This window comes from Triticum urartu, chromosome 3A (genome assembly GCF_056163025.1).
Source record: "Triticum urartu cultivar PI428250 chromosome 3A, HENAU_Tu73, whole genome shotgun sequence".
Classification (NCBI taxonomy): Eukaryota; Viridiplantae; Streptophyta; class Magnoliopsida; order Poales; family Poaceae; genus Triticum; species Triticum urartu.
Genome location: NC_141875.1, coordinates 39,055,903 through 39,069,303, shown reverse-complemented (window position 1 = coordinate 39,069,303; position 13,401 = coordinate 39,055,903). Strand labels below are relative to the sequence as shown.

The window sequence follows — 13,401 nt, the reverse complement described above, 5'->3', positions numbered from 1 at the left end:
ACCAAATTTAATCTCATGGTGTGCAAAGAAATAAGCTATAGTTCCAAGGTCTAGTACAGAAGCAGAATACGAGGCCCTAGCAAATGCTACAACAGGAATCATTTGTGTTCAGTCCATGCTAGTGGAACTTGGAGTAAGTCATAGACAGACCCCTTGTTTATGGTGTGATAATCTTGGTGCCACATATCTTTCTGCTAACCCTACTTTCAATGCTCGGACAAAACATACTGAGATAGATTTCCATTTTGTTCGTGAAAGAGTTGCTAATAAACAACTGGAAATCAGATTTGTTCACTCTAGAGATCAGATTGCAGATGGCTTCACTAAAGCATTACCTACAAGGAGTTTTGAATCTTTCAAGCGTAATCTCAAGTTAGCTCCGCTGTGATTAAGGGAGGGTGCTAAAAGGATTTCTTTGTACGTGTTAGGAGCTCTCTCTCTCTCCCTTATTCATTATGTATTCTATCTGAATACCTCTGTAATAGATCTCTTCTTCTCTGTATACTTTACGTGAGGCTTCTCTGGCATATATAAACAGGGAACCGTCGGCCTGATTAGGCAATGACGTTACATCCAATTTTACAGTCTCTTTCTTTCTTTCTTTCTTTTTATACCCGCTTGTGCCAGGCAGCTCCTCTTGAGCCATGACAGTTATAGCAGCTTTGGTTAGAATTCCAAAGCAATTCTCAGCTATATGCACATCTTTGTCGTTCTCGCACATGCTCAGGTACACTGCATACACAACTAGCTTAAACTTTGACTGTTACATGTTTTCTTGGTCTTCAACACACAGTTCTCATGTACAGGTCGGGCAAATCAATGGATCAAAAACTCATTGGGTATATGCTTAACAGGGTGATGATGATGATGATGATGATGATGATGATGATGAGCGGATCGTAGCAAGTATTGCTTTGTTGGTGCATTTCTGATGTAATAACTTTTGAGGGTGATTTTTCAGGGCTCGACAATTTATCTTACAGAAGAAGCTCAGGAAGTTGCCTTCGAGTGGCGTCTCCCCAACTTCGCAGTGGCTGGGAAGTTATATGCCGAACCAAAATTTCCAGTTCTTCCGGCTTTGGCTTAATTTCGCAGGTAAGAAGCCACTCTGGAAGCCGAAGTGAACTGGCCCTTAAAATGTTGCAATGAAAATGAGCTGCAGCCACTGGACCAAGCAATTACAAATGAAATCAGGCAGCCATACAAAGGAAACACAGATATCAATTGTTTGTTCTGGTGATTTTTTACTCCTAGAGACTTCTTAGCGCACAACCAGCGGAGCAACACAGATACCGAACTCGATCATCAGTTTCCTAACAAGGCTCCTGTGTTAGTGTGTGTTTATGGCTAACCTACAGACTAGGAAATGCACTTTTCCTTAAGAAAGAAGCTCCATAAGAGCTGAACACATGTATAGTTGTCTTGTCTTGGATCATAACGTTGCAAAACACAAGCTGAATTTGGATTTGTGACTTTTCTGTTGCCAAACGTTCGGCCGGTAGCACAGTAACCCACACAGCTGAGACTTACATCTTGATCACTGACGTTGATGGTAAATAAGGCCAGTCAACATACTACAGCTCGAATATCCATAAATTCCATAGAAAATTCAATCAGTTATCCTGCTTTGACAGCAGTCACAAGAGCCCTATTACAACTTGAATTCTGATTCTAAACCGGGAGAAAAAGCAAGAACATCAGTCCATTGGTAACCTGATATGCACTACTAATAACATAGTACATATTCCCTCCGTTTCACAATATAAGATCATTTCTCAAGCTAACATAGCTTGAAAAACGATCTTATATGATGGGACGGGGGGAGTAGCTTTAACTTTCTGATTTTCTAATAAAAATACAGACTGCCCGCCAACATGTAGCTGGAGAAAGCAAAATCGTTATTCAGATACTGCACTTAAAAAAAAGATTCTGCACTTTCAACCAACAATAGTTTTCGCTACCTATTTTGGTGATATTCTTTATTACCTGCTGAAACATTCCAACACATTAGCAAATCAAAGTAGAAATTAATGTAACACTCCAGCTCCATCACATCCACCAGAAATGGTTATACCTAGAAGCATAAGGATTCAATTAATGTAAGTGCTGAGGAAAGGACAAATGGATAATGAAAGACACCACTAAGGCGGTTACACTGTTGAGCCTACAAACACAACTTGAGCAAAATAACTCATAGACGAACTAGTGTACGTAGCAGGCAGCTTGCTTGCTTGGGACGTAAGAGCATCTCCACTAGCCTTCCCAGGACGCCCCCAAGACACCTTTTTAGGCTCGGTTTTAGGCTCGGACGGTACTTTTCGCCAAAAAACGGCCCAACCACGCCCCCCAGGACGTAAAAAAAGCGCCGGCAAACCCAGGCGAAACCCGGCGCGCTGGGGGTCTCTTGGGGACGCTGGCACAAGTTTCGGCGAATCGTGTCTCACCACATGTCCTTTTTCTGGGCCCACTTAATCATTCTCCTCACAAACTTTTGCTTGGGGTGGGGTGTGACTGGGAAGATGGCCTCTTTATTTCGCCGGATGACCCCTAAGACACCAACTTCTTTGGTTCGGGTGATGTTCCTGGGGTGCCAACGGCTGGAGATGCTCTAAGATCTCCCGGACTTAATACGTATGCATGTATCTCTGGATCGAAAGTACAGGCCGGCGAATCGCGACGTATAGCTACACCGGAAAGTACTCGGTGTACGGGATTTGTGTCAACAATATATCCCGGATTTTTTACTAGCAATATATAAACAAAACAACATCAATTGTAAATGCAAGAATGTGCCTAAAAGTAGTATGTTCAGATATATACTTCATAATGAAAGAGCTACATCTATTGTAAATGCACGGAATGTTCCTGAAAGCAGTTTACCTAGATACTTCATGAATGGAATGTTTGTTAAACCGCTCGGAATGAGCCGTTAGCTATCTGACTGTTCGTGAAAGCGGTACTCAGCTATTTCATAATGGTAGAATTTAGCTGATAGGAAGAACCAAGACATGGCCTAGATTTATCTCATGTAAACTCGCTCCTCTTTCCTTTTGCGCTCCTCATCATATCAAGCATACAAAATTAGCAAAACACACCAAACTAATAAACTTTATCAACAAAAGTGATTTTGGGCATGCAGGTTTATATTAATGGAGTCCAAGTAGAGCCATGAAATGAAATTTAATATGTGTTTTATATGTCTTGGTCACCTGCAGGAGGGTCTTCCACAAGTGACACAAATATATTATTTCTGAAGGTATGGATTCAACATACTATTTTATTATTGAGATTTGAAAAAGCGTTGAGATTACGAGAATGCCAATTAAGTTACTAAGTGATATTTGATTTTACATTTTTACTCATGTGACATTTGATTTAGAGAGTGGTTTTTCTACACCCCAGCTTGGTGCACCCACGTAAGAAAACATAGCAAAACATTTCAAAAAATTCCGAAACTTTGTGGGAATTTTTTTAGAACGAAGGCTCAAGAAGAGCCCGGCTTTGAATTAACAAAGCCATCGACCGGCCAGGAGTACAAGAACAAGAACACCACACAACATCGACCAAACGATACAAGGGGGCTGCAAGAACAGCTTACAACGCTACACCTACAACCAGCAAACAGAAGATTAACTATGAAGAACTGCTAGTTGAGGATAAGCCCCACTACAGCAAGGCACCAATATGACTACGAGTGCAGCCTCGAGGATCAGCACCGGCAGAGGAATCAAACACAGGACTGGAAACCAGCAAATGAGATGACCCAACACCTGCCCTCTCTAACATCGAAGGGGATCCCTTCCCCTCGCCTAGGCTCGAAGGCGCCGCACCGTCGAATGAAGAGACGCTCACCCGAGAGCTTGAGCAATGGTTGCTCTCGAGACTGGGCCTGCCACGTGAAGGAAATATGCCCTAGAGGCAATAATAAAGTTATTATTTATTTCCTTATTTCATGATAAATGTTTATTATTCATTGCTAGAATTATATTAACCGGAAACATGACACATGTGTGAATACATAGACAAACAAAGTGTCACTAGTATGCCTCTACTGGACTAGCTCGTTGATCAAAGATGGTTATGTTTCCTAGCCATAGACATGAGTTGTCATTTGATTAACGGAATCACATCATTAGGAGAATGATGTGATTGACTTGACCCATTCCGTTAGCTTAGCACTCGATCATTTAGTATGTTGCTATTGCTTTCTTCATGACTTATACATGTTCCTATGACTATGAGATTATGCAACTTCCGTTTACCGGAGGAACACTTTGTGTGCTACCAAACGTCACAACGTACTGGGTGTATCCAAAGGTACTTGTTGGGTTGGCGTATTTCGAGATTAGGATTTGTCACTCTGATAGTCCGAGAGGTATCTCTGGGCCCACTCAGTAATGCACATCACTTAAGCCTTGCAAGCATTGCAACTAATGAGTTAGTTGCAGGATGATGTATTACGGAACGAGTAAAGAGACTTGCCGGTAACGAGATTGAACTAGGTATTGAGATACCGACGATCGAATCTCGGGCAAGTAACATACCGATGACAAAGGGAACAACGTATGTTGTTATGCGGTCTGACCGATAAAGATCTTCGTAGAATATGTGGGAACCAATATGAGCATCCAGGTTCCGCTATTGGTTATTGACCAGAGACGTGTCTCAGTCATGTCTACATAGTTCTCGAACCCGTAGGGTCCGCACGCTTAAAGTTTCGATGACAGTTATATTATGAGTTTATGAGTTTTGATGTACCGAAGGTTTTTCGGAGCTCCGGATGTGATCACGGACATGATGAGGAGTCTCGAAATGGTCGAGACATGAAGATTGATATATTGGAAGCCTATATTTGGATATCAGAAGTGTACCGGGTGAAATCGGGATTTTACCGGAGTACCGAGGGGTTACCGGAACCCCCCGGGGGGTTAATGGGCCATAGTGGGCCTTAGTGGAGAAGAGGAGAGGCGGCCAGGGCAAGGGCCACGCGGCCCTCCCCCCTAGTCCAAATAGGACAAGGAGAGGGGGGCGGCGCCCCCCCCCCTTTTCCTTCTTCTCCTCCACTTCTTCCCCCCATCTCCCATTCCAACAAGGAAGGGAGGGAGTCCTACTCCCGGTAGGAGTAGGACTCCTCCTGGCGCGCCTCCTCCTGGCCGGCCGCACCTCCCCCCTTGCTCCTTTATATACGGGGGCAGGGGGGCACCCTAGAGACACAACAATTGATCATTTGATCTTTTAACCGTGTGCGGTGCCCCCCTCCACCATAGTCCACCTCGATAATACTGTAGCGGTGCTTAGGCGAAGCCCTGAGTCAGTAGAACATCATCATCTTCACCACGCCGTCGTGCTGACGAAACTCTCCCTCAACACTCGGCTGGATCGGAGTTCGAGGGACGTCATCGGGCTGAACGTGTGCTGAACTCGGAGGTGCCATGCGTTCGGTACTTGATCGGTCGGATCGTGAAGACGTATGACTACATCAACCACGTTGTGCTAACGCTTCCGCTTTCGGTCTATGAGGGTACGTGGACAACACTCTCCCCTCTCGTTGCTATGCATCACCATGATCTTGCGTGTGCGTAGTTTTTTTTTGAAATTACTACGTTCCCCAACAGTGGCATCCCAGCCTGGTTTTATGCGTAGATGTTATATGCACGAGTAGAACACAAGTGAGTTGTGGGTGATATAAGTCATACTGCTTACCAGCATGTCATACTTTGGTTCGACGGTATTGTTGGATGAAGCGGCCTGGACCGACATTACGCGTACGCTTACGCGAGACTGGTTCTACCGACGTGCTTTGCACACAGGTGGCTGGTGGGTGTCTGTTTCTTCAACTTTAGTTGAACCGAGTGTGGCTACGCCCGGTCCTTGCGAAGGTTAAAACAGCACCAACTTGACAAACTATCGTTGTGGTTTTGATGCGTAGGTAAGAACGATTCTTGCTAAGCCCAGTAGCAGCCACGTAAAACTTGCAACAACAAAGTAGAGGACGTCTAACTTGTTTTTCCAGGGCATGTTGTGATGTGATATGGTCAAGACATGATGCTAAATTTTATTGTATGAGATGATCATGTTTTGTAACCGAGTTATCGGCAACTGGCAGGAGCCATATGGTTGTCTCTTTATTGTATGCAATGCAATCGCCCTGTAATGCTTTACTTTATCACTAAGCGGTAGCGATAGTCGTAGAAGCATAAGATTGGCGAGACGACAACGATGCTACGATGGAGATCAAGGTGTCGCGCCGGTGACGATGGTGATCATGATGGTGCTTCGGAGATGGAGATCACAAGCACAAGATGATGATGGCCATATCATATCACTTATATTGATTGCATGTGATGTTTATGTTTTATGCATCTTATCTTGCTTTGATTGACGGTAGCATTATAAGATGATCTCTCACTAAATTTCAAGATACAAGTGTTCTCCCTGAGTATGCACCGTTGGCAAAGTTCGTCGTGCCCAGACACCACGTGATGATCGGGTGTGATAAGCTCTACGTCCATCTACAATGGGTGCAAGCCAGTTTTGCACACGCAGAATACTCAGGTTAAACTTGACGAGCCTAGCATATGCAGATATGGCCTCGGAACACTGAGACCGAAAGGTCGAGCGTGAATCCTATAGTAGATATGATCAACATAGTGATGTTCACCATTGAAAGCTACTTCATTTCACGTGATGATCGTTTATGGTTTAGTTGATATGGATCACGTGATCACTTAGAGGATTAGAGGGATGTCTATCTAAGTGGGAGTTCTTAAGTAATATGATTAATTGAACTTAAATTTATCATGAACTTAGTCCTGGTAGTATTAGCATATCTATGTTGTAGATCAATAGCTCGCGTTGTTGCTTCCCTGTTTTACTTTTGATATGTTCGTAGAGAAAACTGAGTTGAAAGATGTTAGTAGCAATGATGTGGATTGGATCCGTGATCTGAGGATTATCCTCATTGCTGCACAGAAGAATTATGTCCTTGATGCACCGCTAGGTGATAGACCTATTGCAGGAGCAGATGCAGACGTTATGAATGTTTGGCTAGCTCAATATGATGACTACTTGATAGTTTAGTCCACCATGCTTAACGGCTTAGAATCGGGACTTCAAAGACGTTTTGAACGTCATGGACCATATGAGATGTTCCAGGAGTTGAAGTTAATATTTCAAGAAAGTACCCGAGTTGAGAGATATGAAGTCTCCAACAAGTTCTATAGCTAAAAGATGGAGGAGAATAGCTCAAGCAGTGAGCATGTGCTCAGATTGTCTGGGTACTACAATCGCTTGAATCAAGTGGGAGTTAATCTTCCAGATAAAATAGTGATTGACAGAATTCTCTAGTCACCATCACCAAGTTAGTGGAACTTCGTGATGAACTATAATATGCAAGGGATGACAAAAAACAATTCCCAAGCTCTTCACGATGCTAAAATCGGCGAAGGTAGAAATCAAGAAAAACATCAAGTGTTGATGGTTGACAAGACCACTAGTTTCAAGAGAGAGGACAAAGGGAAGAAGGGGAACTTCAAGAAGAATGGCAAGCAAGTTGCTACTCAAGTGAAGAAGCCCAAGTCTGTACCTAAGCCTGAGACTAAGTGCTTCTACTACAAAGGGACTGGCCACCAGAAGCGGAACCACCCCAAGTATTTGGCGGATAAGAAGGATGGCAAAGTGAACAAGCTATATTTGATATACATGTTATTGATGTGTACCTTACTAGTGTTTATAGTAGCCCCTGGGTATTTGATACTTGTTTGGTTGCTAAAAATTAGTAACTTGAAACAGGAGTTACAGAATGAACAGAGACTAGTTAAGGGTGAAGTGACGATGTGTGTTGGAAGTGGTTCCAAGATTGATATGATCATCATCGCACACTCCCTATACTTTCGGGATTAGTGTTGAACCTAAATAAGTGTTATTTGGTATTTGCGTTGAGCATAAATATGATTTGATCATATTTATTGCAATACGGTTATTCATTTAAGTTAGAGAACAATTGTTGTTCTGTTTACATGAATAGAACCTTCTATGGTCATACACACCAACGAAAATGGTTTGTTGGATCTCGATCGTAGTGATACACATATTCATAATATTGAAGCCAAAAAGATGCAAAGTTAATAATGATAGTGCAACTTATTTGTGGCACTACCATTTAGGGCATATTGGTGTAAAACGCATGAAGAAACTCCATGTTGATGGGCTTTTGGAATCACTTGATTATGAATCACTTGATGCTTGTGAACCATGCCTATTGGGCAAGATGACTAAAACGCCGTTCTCCGGAACAATGGAGCGAGCAACAGATTTGTTGGAAATCATACATACTGATGTATGTGGTCCCATGAATATTGAGGCTCGTGTCGGGTATCATTATTTTCTGATCTTCACAGATGATTTGAGCAGATATGGGTATATCTACTTGATGAAACACAAGTCTGAAACATTTGAAAAGTTCAAAGAATTTCAGAGTGAAGTGGAGAATCATCGTAATAAGAAAATAAAAGTTTCTACGATATGATCGCAGATGTAAAATAATTGAGTTACGAGTTTGGCCTTCAGTTAAAACAATGTGATATAGTTTCACTACTTACACCACCTGGAACACCATAATGTAATGGTGTGTCCGAACGTCGTGACCGTACTTTATTAGATATGGTGCGATCTATGATGTCTCTTACCGATCTACCACTATCGTTTTGGGGTTATGCATTAGAGACAACTACATTCACGTTAAATAGGGCACCATCTAAATCCGTTGAGACGACACAATATGAACTATGGTTTGGCAAGAAACCGAAGTTGTCGTTTCTTAAAGTTTGGGGCTGCGATGCTTATAAGAAAAAGTTTCATCCTGATAAGCTCAAACCCAAATCGGAGAAATGTGTCTTCATAGGATACCCAAAGGAGACAGTTGGGTACACCTTCTATCACAGATCCGAAGGCAAGATATTCATTGCTAAGAATGGATCCTTTCTAGAGAAGGAGTTTCTCTCGAAAGAAGTGAGTGGGAGGAAAGTAGAACTTGATGAGGTAACTGTACCTGATCCCTTATTGGAAAGTAGTTCATCACAGAAATCTATTCCTGTGACTCCTACACCAATTAGTGAGGAAGCTAATGATGATGGTCATATAACTTCAGATCAAGTTACTACCGAACCTCGTAGGTAAACCAGATTGAGATCCATACCAGAGTGGTATGGCAATCCTATTCTGGAGGTCATGTTACTTGATCATGAGGAACCTACGAACTATGAGGAAGCGATGATGAGCCCAGATTCCACGAAATGGCTTGATGCCATGAAATCTGAGATGGGATCCATGTATGAGAACAAAGTGTGGACATTGTTTGACTTGCCCGATGATCGGCAAGCCATAGAAAATAAATGGATCTTCAAGAAGAAGACGGACGCTGATAGTAGTGTTACTATCTACAAAGCTAGACTTGTCGGAAAAAGGTTTTTGACAAGTTCAAGGTGTTGACTACGATGATAATTTCTCACTCGTATCTATGGTTAAGTCTGTCCGAATCATGTTAGCAATTGCCGCATTTTATGAAATCTGACAAATGGATAAACAAAACTGCATTCCTTAATGGATTTATTAAAGAAGAGTTGTATATGATGCAACCAGAAGGTTTTGTCAATCCTAAAGGTGCTAACAAAATATGCAAGCTCCATCGATCCATCTATGGACTGGTGCAAGCATCTCGGAGTTGGAATATACGCTTTGTTGATCAAAGCATATAGTTTTATACAGACTTGCGGTGAAGCCTGTATTTATAAGAAAGTGAGTAGGAGCACTACAACATTTCTGATAATTATACGTGAATGACATATTGTTGATCAGAAATAAAGTAGAATTATTCTGCAAAGCATAAAAGAGTGTTTGAAAGGAGTTTTTCAAAGAAAGACCTCGGTGAAGCTGCTTACATATTGAGCGTCAAGATCTATAGAGATAGATCAAGACGCTTGATAAGTTTTTTCAATGAGTACATACCTTGAAAAGATTTTGAAGTAGTTCAAAATGGAACAGTTAAAGAAAGAGTTCTCGCCTGTGTTACAAGGTGTGAAATTGAGTAAGACTCAAAGCCCGACCACGACAGAAGATAGAAAGAAAATTAAAGTCATTCCTTATGCCTCAGCCATAGGTTCTATAAAGTATGCCATGCTGTGTACCAGATCTATTGTATACCCTACACTGATTTTGGCAAGGGAGTACAATAGTGATCTAGGAGTAGATCACTGGACAACGGTCAAAATTATCCTTAGTGGAATAAGGATATGTTTCTCGATTATGGAGGTGACAAAAAGGTTTGTCGTAAAGGGTTACATCGATGCAAGTTTTGACACTGATCCAGATGACTCTAAGTCTCAATCTGGATACATATTGAAAGTGGGAGCAATTAGCTAGATTAGCTCCATATAGAGCATTGTTGACATAGAAATTTGCAAAATACATACGGATCTGAATGTGACAGACCCGTTGACTAAACTTCTCTCATAAGCAAAACATGATCACACCTTAGTACTCTTTGGGTGTTAATCACATAGTAATGTGAACTAGATTACTGACTCTAGTAAACCCTTTGGGTGTTGGTCACATGACGATGTGAACTATGGGTGTTAATCACATGGTGATGTGAACTATTGGTGTTAAATCACATGGTGATGTGAACTAGATTATTGACTCTAGTGCAAGTGGGAGACTGAAGGAAATATGCCCTAGAGGCAATAATAAAGTTATTATTTATTTCCTTATTTCATGATAAATGTTTATTATTCATGCTAGAATTGTATTAACCGGAAACATGATACATGTGTGAATACATAGACAAACAAAGTGTCACTAGTATGCCTCTACTTGACTAGCTCGTTGATCAATGATGGTTATGTTTCCTAGCCATAGACATGAGTTGTCATTTGATTAATAGGATCACATCATTAGGAGAATGATGTGATTGACTTGACCCATTCCGTTAGCTTAGCACTCGATCGTTTAGTATGTTGCTATTGCTTTCTTCATGACTTATACATGTTCCTATGACTATGAGATTATGCAACTCCCGTTTACCGGAGGAACAATTTGTGTGCTACCAAACGTCACAACGTAATTGGGTGATTATAAAGGTGCTCTACAGGTGTCTCCAAAGGTACTTGTTGGGTTGGCGTATTTCGAGATTAGGATTTGTCACTCCGATAGTCCGAGAGGTATCTCTGGGCCCACTTGGTAATGCACATCACTTAAGCCTTGCAAGCATTGCAACTAATGAGTTAGTTGCGGGATGATGTATTACGGAACGAGTAAAGAGACTTGCTGGTAACGAGATTGAACTAGGTATTGAGATATCGACGATCGAATCTCGGGCAAGTAACATACCGATGACAAAGGGAACAACGTATGTTGTTATGCGGTCTGACCGATAAAGATCTTCGTAGAATATGTGGGGGCCAATATGAGCATCCAGGTTCCGCTATTGGTTATTGACCAGAGACGTGTCTTGGTCATGTCTACATAGTTCTCGAACCTGTAGGGTCCGCACGTATATAAAAATAGCATATGTATCCTCCGAATATCCCAGTATGGTTTAGAACCCTCTCCACCCTACTTGAATCTGAGGAGGGAGCCCAAGAATGTTGTTTATTTCAATGGTTATCCCCATCACCCATGTGGCAACACCAGGAACATTCATATCCCCCTGCCACATTTGTAAGCATGGGTAAGATAAAATGGAAAAACCAACAACACCATCCTCGGCCTCGGCCTAGATGATCTGACTACAGTGGGGACGATCAGTAACCGGTGGCCCATTGATAACAGCTAGAGTCTGCTCTTCCAAATCAAACTTAAGCATGTCATTCCTGTAACTCATCGTAGTAACCAACCAGTAGAATGCATTGCCAACAAGTGACCCGGGTCTATGAGCAGTGAAAACCAAATATGGAGTGACTGTTGAGATGAGTTTTCCCCATGAACCAGTCTCTGAGGAGTAAACACATGAGAGAGGTCGATGATCGTCTTGTTGGTTCATGATCACCAAGACCACCTTGAAGGGACTGGAGTGACAACCACCATGCACGTGACCATGGTCGCCGGCAGCACAAAGCACAACCCCACTGATGTGGTAGACGAATGTTTGGAAATCGGATGGAATGGCCATGTGATGCTGCTCGCCCGTTACTGGGGTGTACACGATGAGTTCCTTACACACATGGTCAATGGTGAGGACACGACCGTGACGGCAGCACAACACTTTGTTCCTGTGGGGAGGACTGCTGGGTGTGTTGTATTTGTGGCGGCAACTAGAGCGTTGGAGGTTGAAGGGCTCGTGAGGGATGTGGTCCGGGGCGTCGAGGACAGAGGTGAAGACCATGCTGTCGCGGAACTCAAAGACGCTGAGAAGGGGCGGCTTCCAGTGGTGCGCATAGAAGTCACGGAGGAACATGGGGTCGGTGGTGAGACGCCGCCACCGCTTGCAGACCGCAGATGCGCGCGGGAGGGAGGATGGCTGTGGTGGGAGGTGGAGGAGGATCTGCTAGAGGAGTTCGTCGCCGTCCAGTAGGGAGCTGCAGGTCATGTAGGCGCCCTTGATTTTGCTCATGGCGGCGGGACGTGAGGGAACGGGGGTCGAAGACGCTGAGGGCAAAGGCATGGTTGGATTTGTTTGGCGCGATCGACCCTAGCCGCCGCCTAGTCCCTCCAGCGCCCTTCTCCGCCTCCGCCGCTTCCGATGGTCGGTGCCGGGCAAAGCCCGTGCATGCGATGGCGGCGGCGGTGGGTCTCTCCTCCCGTTCCAGGATCTGCGGTGGCGCGGGCGTCCTGATCCGCAGGGTGCGGCCCTCCCGACGGTGTGGCGGATCAACGGAGGTGACGGACTCGCGGCGGTGCATGGGTGCCCAGATCCATGGGTGTGGGACTCCCGGTAGCGTGTGGGTTCTCGGCAGCGGCGGGATCGGTCGACGGCGGGCTTGGGCAATGGTGTCGGCTGCGCGGTGCCGGATCTCGTCGCTCGCGGCGCATCTCGCCACTCCGGCCTTCATGGAGGAACCTAGACCAGGGGCGGCGGCCCCGTTAGGCATAGCGACGGGGCCCTCGGTTGGCGACGTTCGCAAGGGGTGGATGGACGGCATCTTGACCGCATGGGCGGTGAGTCGCCGGTGGATCTCCTCCGCGTTGCAGGCTCTCTCCCGCTGCACTTGGTGGCTTAAGATCGCGGTCGTCGGCCTCAGTGCGTTCGCGGTAGCTGGTAGAGGTGACATCGGACCGGAGGAAACTCTGGATGACTAGTTCATCCCGACGGTGGCGACGAGCAGGGTGGCCGTTCTCCTACTTGCAGGCGCCGTCGATGTACCTGCCCTCCACCCCGACCCATGGCCGGGTGAAAACCCTAAATCT

General features: G+C 44.2%; 1 pseudogene; it reads right to left on the bottom strand.

The window, feature by feature from the left end:
• Window positions 1-11,826: 11,826 nt before the first annotated feature.
• On the bottom strand, window positions 11,827-12,583 carry LOC147978293 (uncharacterized; annotated as a pseudogene).
• Window positions 12,584-13,401: the final 818 nt, after the last annotated feature.